The sequence below is a fragment of the Sapajus apella genome, unplaced genomic scaffold (assembly GCF_009761245.1).
Source record: "Sapajus apella isolate SASKATOON/1434 unplaced genomic scaffold, GSC_monkey_1.0 scaffold33, whole genome shotgun sequence".
Lineage (NCBI taxonomy): Eukaryota > Metazoa > Chordata > Mammalia > Primates > Cebidae > Sapajus > Sapajus apella.
This window is the reverse complement of record NW_022436973.1, coordinates 10,515,308-10,521,771: the sequence shown is the minus strand read 5'-3', so window position 1 is coordinate 10,521,771 and position 6,464 is coordinate 10,515,308. Positions and strand designations below refer to the sequence as shown.

The following is a 6,464-nucleotide window of genomic DNA, read 5'->3' as shown; positions in this document are numbered from 1 at the left end:
CAGTTTTTTTTTTTTTTTTTTTTTTTTTTTTTTTGAGATGGAGTCTCAGTATCCTAGACTGGAGTGCAGTGGTACAGTCTCAGCTCACTGCCACCTCTGCCTCCTGAGTTCAAGTGATTCTCCTGGGATTTCAGGCGCCCGCCACCATGTCCAGCTAATTTATTTTATTTTATTTAAATTATTTATTTTTGGGTAAGAAAGCCAGCTGACTCTTCATTGCTTGGGGATCAGGGGGCTCAGGAGCCCTTAGTGGGGCGGGACTGCTTCGTCTTCACCATCACAGGTCTCTGGCTGCGCAAGATGGCCCTGATCCTGTGGACCGCTGCCATGCGCAAGTCGGGGCAGTACTTGTTCTTGCAGATCATGTGTCTGATGCTGCTGAGCGTGGCGCAAGCATTTTTGTTGATGGTGGTCTGCACGTTGGAGGCGGCAGGCTTCTGCTGGCTGGATCTGCACTTGACCACCACAACACCTTTGCAGTCAATTGCAGTCTCCACCCCCACAGTCTTAGGGTGAATCAGCCCCTTGTAGGAGCAGGCCTTCAAGTTATTGGGCTCGGTGCTGTAGGTCTGCCTGCTTGTCCCTCTTGATCAGGAAACTGGAGCAGTTCGGCACGACAATCCAGTGCAGATTCGCAGACATGACGGCGGCTCCTCTCGCAGCGGCGTCCTGACACAGAAAGATAATTTTTGTATATTTAGTAGAGGCGGGGTTTTGCCATGTTGGCCTGGCTGGTCTCAAACTCCTGACCTCAGGTGATCTACCCACTTCAGCCTCCCAAAGTGCTGGGATTACAGGCGTGAGCCATGCGTCCGACCTTCTTTTTTCTTTTTAAATTTATATGTATTATGAGTTGTAGAGATGGGCTCTCACTATGTTAACAGCCTGAACATAATGCTGGTCTCCTGGCCTCAAGCGATCCTCCTGCCTCAGCCTCCCAGAGTGCTGGCATTACAGGCATGAGCCGCTGTAACTTGCCAAGATGTTTACTTTTTGGAACATGCCTGAAGGATATTCTTCATGGAATGGAATTACTAGGTCGAGGGATATAATCATTTAAAAATTAGTTGCTGGCTGCGTGTGGTGGCTCATGCCTGTAATCGCAGCTCTTAGGGAGGCTGAGGTAGGAGGATTGCTTGAGCCCTGGAGTTCCAGACGAGCTGGAGCAACTTAGTGAGACCCTATCTCTACAAAATATTTAAAAAATTAGCCCAGTGTGGATGTAGCGGCATATGCCTGTAATCCCAGCTACTCAGGAGACTGAGGTAGGAGTATTGCTTTGAGCCTAAGAGGTTGGAGGCTCCAGTGAGCCAGGATTGCGCCACTGCACTCCAGTCTGGGTGACAGAGCCAGAGTCTGCCTCAAAAAAATAAAAATTAGATGCACATTGTGAAATTGCCCTCTAGAAGGGTCACCCCAGTGTATCGTCTCATCAGTCTTGCAGAAACCTGTCTGCTTCCTTGTACTTTCACCAGCACTGGTGTCCTAGTCAAACTTTTGTGTTTGCAGATCTGATAAGTTAAAAATAATATCTTCTGGTTTTACTGATTTGCATCACTGCAGCCTGGAATGACCCTGTGCATCTCTTCCTATGTTTACTGGGAAGAATCATTAAGATTTTGAGATAAATGCATAAATAGTCATGGGTGGGTGAGCATTCCAGGGGGAGGCACCTATGCAATTGCAAAGGCAAGGCATGGTGAGGGGTTATTTAGGAAAGATTTATTCAACAAATATGTGCACTTACAATATTTAAGTTGCTGTGAAGCTGCAACACCATACAAGGAACCTTCTAAGACATGCTTGTGTTCCTTATCAGGGTTGAAAATTCTAGGTGGCCTCAGGTGAGTTTTCAGAGGGGAGCCTCAGAAGTTGAGGATCTGGGTAGTTGATCCTGATCTTGTTGGGAGTATCAGCATTTCTTGGCAGGGCTTTGGAGGATAAGGAGGCTGAGATAGGGATGAGGGAAGGCAGAGATAGGGATGAGGGATCAATAACACATTCTTGCATTGTTGCTCAGGCTAGATTGCAGTGGTGCGGTCATAAGTTGTGTGCAGCCTCGAGCTCCTGGGCTCAAGCAATCCTCCTATCTTAGCCTCAGTAGTTAGAACTACAGGTGCATACCATCACACCTGTCTCATTTTTTTATTTTTTAATTTTATTTTTTGAGATAGGATCTTTTTCTCTCACCCAGGCTGGAGATCAGTGGTATGATCATAACTCACTATAGCTTAGAACTCCTGGGCTCAAGCAATCCTCCTGCCTCAACCTCCTGAGTAGGTAGGACTACAGGAGCATGCCACCTTGCCTGGCTAATTTTTGAATTTTTTTGTACAGACAGGTTCTCGCTATATTGCCGAAGCTGGTCTCAAACTCCTGGCCTCAAGCAATCCTCTTACCTTGGGCCCCCAGAGTGCTGGGATTACAGGCATGAGCCACTGCACCCAGTTTGGTTTTATATTTTAAAATAGAATATATTTTAGAATAAAGTAATACAGAGCCCTGACAGATGTGTAGAGTTTAATGTGTCACAGCAGAAGAGATAGGTGTATTTAACATACTACACATACAGGTTTGGGGGTTTCAAGCAGAAGTATCTGCCTATAATATTTTTATTTTTTTATGTATTGCTTCTAGAAGGTGGATCAAATGGCATAGTGACTGTAATTATGGCTCTTAATTGTAGCTAGTACAGCGTTTAGCTTCCAGCCTGGCACTGTGCTAGAGGCTCTGCATGTGTCACTGTTAGTATCGAAAGCTAGGTATTATATTATCACCTTTGTTTTCCTTGTAGGGACTGGGGCAGAGGCTAAATGACTTGATTAAATTTACAAGAGTAGTCAATGGCAGAGCACTGATTCATCCGGGTCTTTTAAACTCTGGCACCCTGGTTTTCCCCACTATGCCATACACACTGCGTTTTTTTTTTTACAGTTGTTATTTTTGAAATGGAGTCTCGCTCTGTCGCCCAGGCTGGAGTACAGTGGCACAATCTTGGCTCACTGCAACCTGTGCCTCCCGGGTTCAAACAATTTTTCTGCCTCAGCCTCTTGAGTAGCTTGGATTATAGGCATGAGCCACCCCACCTGGCCTAGGGCCCTTATAAGAAGAGGAAGAGGCTGGTGGCTCATGCCTGTAATCCCAGCACTTTGGGAGGCCAAGGCAGGCAGATCCCTTGAGGTCAGGAGCTCAAGAGCAGCCTGGCCAACATGGTGAAACCCTATCTCTACTAAAAATACAAAAATTAGCCAGGTGTGGTGGCAGGCACCTGTAATGCCAGCTACTTGGGAGGCTGAGGCAGGAGAATCGCTTGAACCCAGGAGGCAGAGTTTACAGTGAGCCGAGATTGTGCCACTGCACAATAAAATATTATCACTCTGGGTGACAGAGTGAACTCCATCTCAAAAAAAAAATAAAATAAGGACCCCAGCCCTGCGGGGTTAGGGTCCCACTCTTATGACCTAATTTAATCTTTATCATCTAACAGAACCTGTCTTCAAATATTGTCACAACAGAAGTTAGGGCTTCAATATATGAATTTTGGGGGGACATAAACATTCAGTTCCTAACAACACAGTATCGGTAAAGAGAAAAGATTAACACACATAAAACTGTAAGAGTCTGTTCTGGGTGCATAATAAAGTATTGCAATTTATTGTTACTTGTCTTATACAAGTAACAAGATGTTTACAGTGGGGGGAACTCAAGAAAATATGAGGCCAGGTGCGTGGCTTGCACCTGTAATTCCAGCATTTTGGGAGGCTGAGGCGGATAGATTGCTTGAGCCCAGGAGTTTGAGACCATCTTGGGCAACAAAGTTAGACCCTGTCTCTACTTAAAAAGAAAAAAAAATTAGCCCAGCCTGGTGGCACGTGCCTGTAGTCCCAGCTACTCTGGAGGCTGAGATGGAAGGATTGCTTGAGCCCAGGAGGCAGAGGTTGCAGTGAGCCGAGATTGCATCACTGCACTACAGCCTGGGCAACAGAGAGACTCTGTCTGAGGAAAAAAAGGAAAGAAAAAAAGAAAATATTGATAGGCAAAACAGAAGAAAATTAAAATAATCCAAAGTGGTAACTGCTTTTAATTTTCTGGTGATTTCCCCTTTGTGCATGTGTGTGTGTCTGTGTGTGTCTGTGTCTGTGTCCTAGAGATATATGTGTGTACCTGGGTGCATATGCTCACAATCCCTCAATACATGTTTCCCAAGTATCCCAATAAACATGTTTTTCAGATGATGCAGTGACACAGGTATATTGACACTGGTGGTGGGTCTTGTGAACGTTTGTAGCTGTAAGATGATCAGAGCAGGCATAACACCTGGCTGTTACTGTTCTTCCCTCTCAAGGCTCTACAGTTGTCTGGGGTGGGGCACGCTGACCCAGGAGTAGAAACTGTACTGATGTTCTGTGTTATTTTCTTCACAGCAGTTCTCTGCCCTGACAGAGGTGCTTTTCCACTTCCTAACTGAGCCAAAAGAGGTAAATAAAACATTTTATGTTAGGGAGAGTAGGCCCATGTTCCCTGAGATATTTAGAAAGTGAAGGCCTGGGTTTTTCACTGTTTCCCCTCTGCAGGTGGAAAGGTTTCTGGCTCAGCTCTCTGAATTTGCCACCACCAATCAGATCAGTCTTGGCTCCCTCAGAAGCATCATGAAAAGCCTCCTCCTGGTTCCAAATGGTGAGTAACCTCTCTTATCAGCTATGGCCAGAGACACTAACTTGAACATTCCTTTAGTCCATGGAGTTTTTGAAGCATGCTCCTGGGATGGAGCCAGAGCATTTGGTAATGAGCCAGATATGGGTGGGACTCTGTCTCAGGAGAAGCCCAGGTAACAGGTTAACAGAGTATAGGGGAATAGCAAATGCCCCCTGGCATAGCACGACTCAAAAGTTCAGTCTGCATTCTCAGTTCTGTCCCCGGAGTGTCCTCTTGTCCTTTCTTTTTTTTTTTGAGACGGAGTTTTGCTCTTGTTACCCAGGCTGGAGTGCAATGGCGTGATCTTGGCTCACCGCAACCTCCGCCTCCTGGGTTCAGGCAATTCTCCTGCCTCAGCCTCCTGAGTAACTGGGATTACAGGCATGTGCCACCATGCCCAGCTGATTTTTTGTATTTTTAGTAGAGACGGGGTTTCACCATGTTGACCAGGATGGTCTTGATCTCTTGACCTCGTGATCCACCCGCCTCGGCCTCCCAAAGTACTGGGATTACAGGCGTGAGCCACCGTGCCCGGCCTCCTCTTGTCCTTTCTACAGTAAGTATAGAAATTGAGAATAAGCATTTGGAACCTTTTATAGCAATTTGACAATGTTCTTTGAATCTCACAATTTTTTAAAATGGAGCTTTTTTTTTTTTTTTTTTTTTTTGAGACAGGATCTTGTTCTGTTGCCCAAGCCGGAATACAGTGGTACAGTCATAGCTCACTTCAGCCTCAAACTCCTAGGCTCAGGTGATCCTCCTGCCTCAACTCCCCAAGTAGCTGGGACCACAGGTGTGCACAACCCTACCTGGCTAATGCTTTTTGTGTGTAGAGATAGAGTCTCTCTGTTACCAAGGCTGGTCTAAAACTTCTAGCTCAAGCTGTCCTCCTGACTTGGTCTCCCAAAGTGTTGGGATTACAGGTATAAGCCACCATGCCCAGCTTCACTTCAAGTGTATTAGAAGTTGAGGGCTTAATTTGTTTGCTCCTGTTTGGTACTTTCCTGTATCTTAGTGAAGTTTCTTCCTTTTGCCCTGTATTGTGCTCCTGAGGTTCTGGGGGCTTGAACCAGAACATTCTAGAGATTTTTCAATTGTGAACTTTTCTGATCCTCTTTTTTTTCTTGCCGCCTTTGCTCTCATGGCTCGATAAGAATTTGAAGTCTTTTTTTTTTAGTTGGAGTTTCACTCTTGTTGCCCAGGCTGAAGTGCAATGGCGTGATCTTAGCTCACCGCAACCTTCCTCTCCTGCATTCAAGTGATTCTCCTGCCTCAGCCTCCCAGGTAGCTGGGATTACAGGCGTCCACCACCATGCCCAGTTAATTTTTGTATTTTTAGTAGAGATGAGGTTTCTTTTCTTTCTTTTTTTTTTTTTAAGACAGGGTTTCACCATGTTGGTCAGGCTGGTCTTGAACTCCTGACCTCAGGTGATCTGCCCGCCTTGGCCTCCAAAGTGCTTGGATTACAGGCGTGAGCCACCATGCCCAGCTGGGATCAGGTTTCGCCGTGTTGATCAGGCTGGTCTCGATCTCCTGACCTTAGGTGATCCACCCACCTCGGCCTCCCAAAGTGCTGGGATTACAGGCATGAGCACTGCACCCGGCCTTGACTTAGGCTGAGTGAAGTGGTACAATCTTGGCTCACTGCAACCTCCGCCTCCCAGAGTCAAGTGATTCTCCTGCCTCAGCCTCCTGAGTAGCTGGGACTACAGGCACCCACTACCATGTGCGGCTAATTTTTGTATTTTTAGTAGAGACAAGGTTTTATC

The 6,464-nt window shown here is 46.1% G+C and overlaps 1 pseudogene; it reads right to left on the bottom strand.

The window, feature by feature from the left end:
- Positions 1-129: 129 nt before the first annotated feature.
- LOC116562832 lies at positions 130-681 on the bottom strand (annotated as a pseudogene).
- Positions 682-6,464: the final 5,783 nt, after the last annotated feature.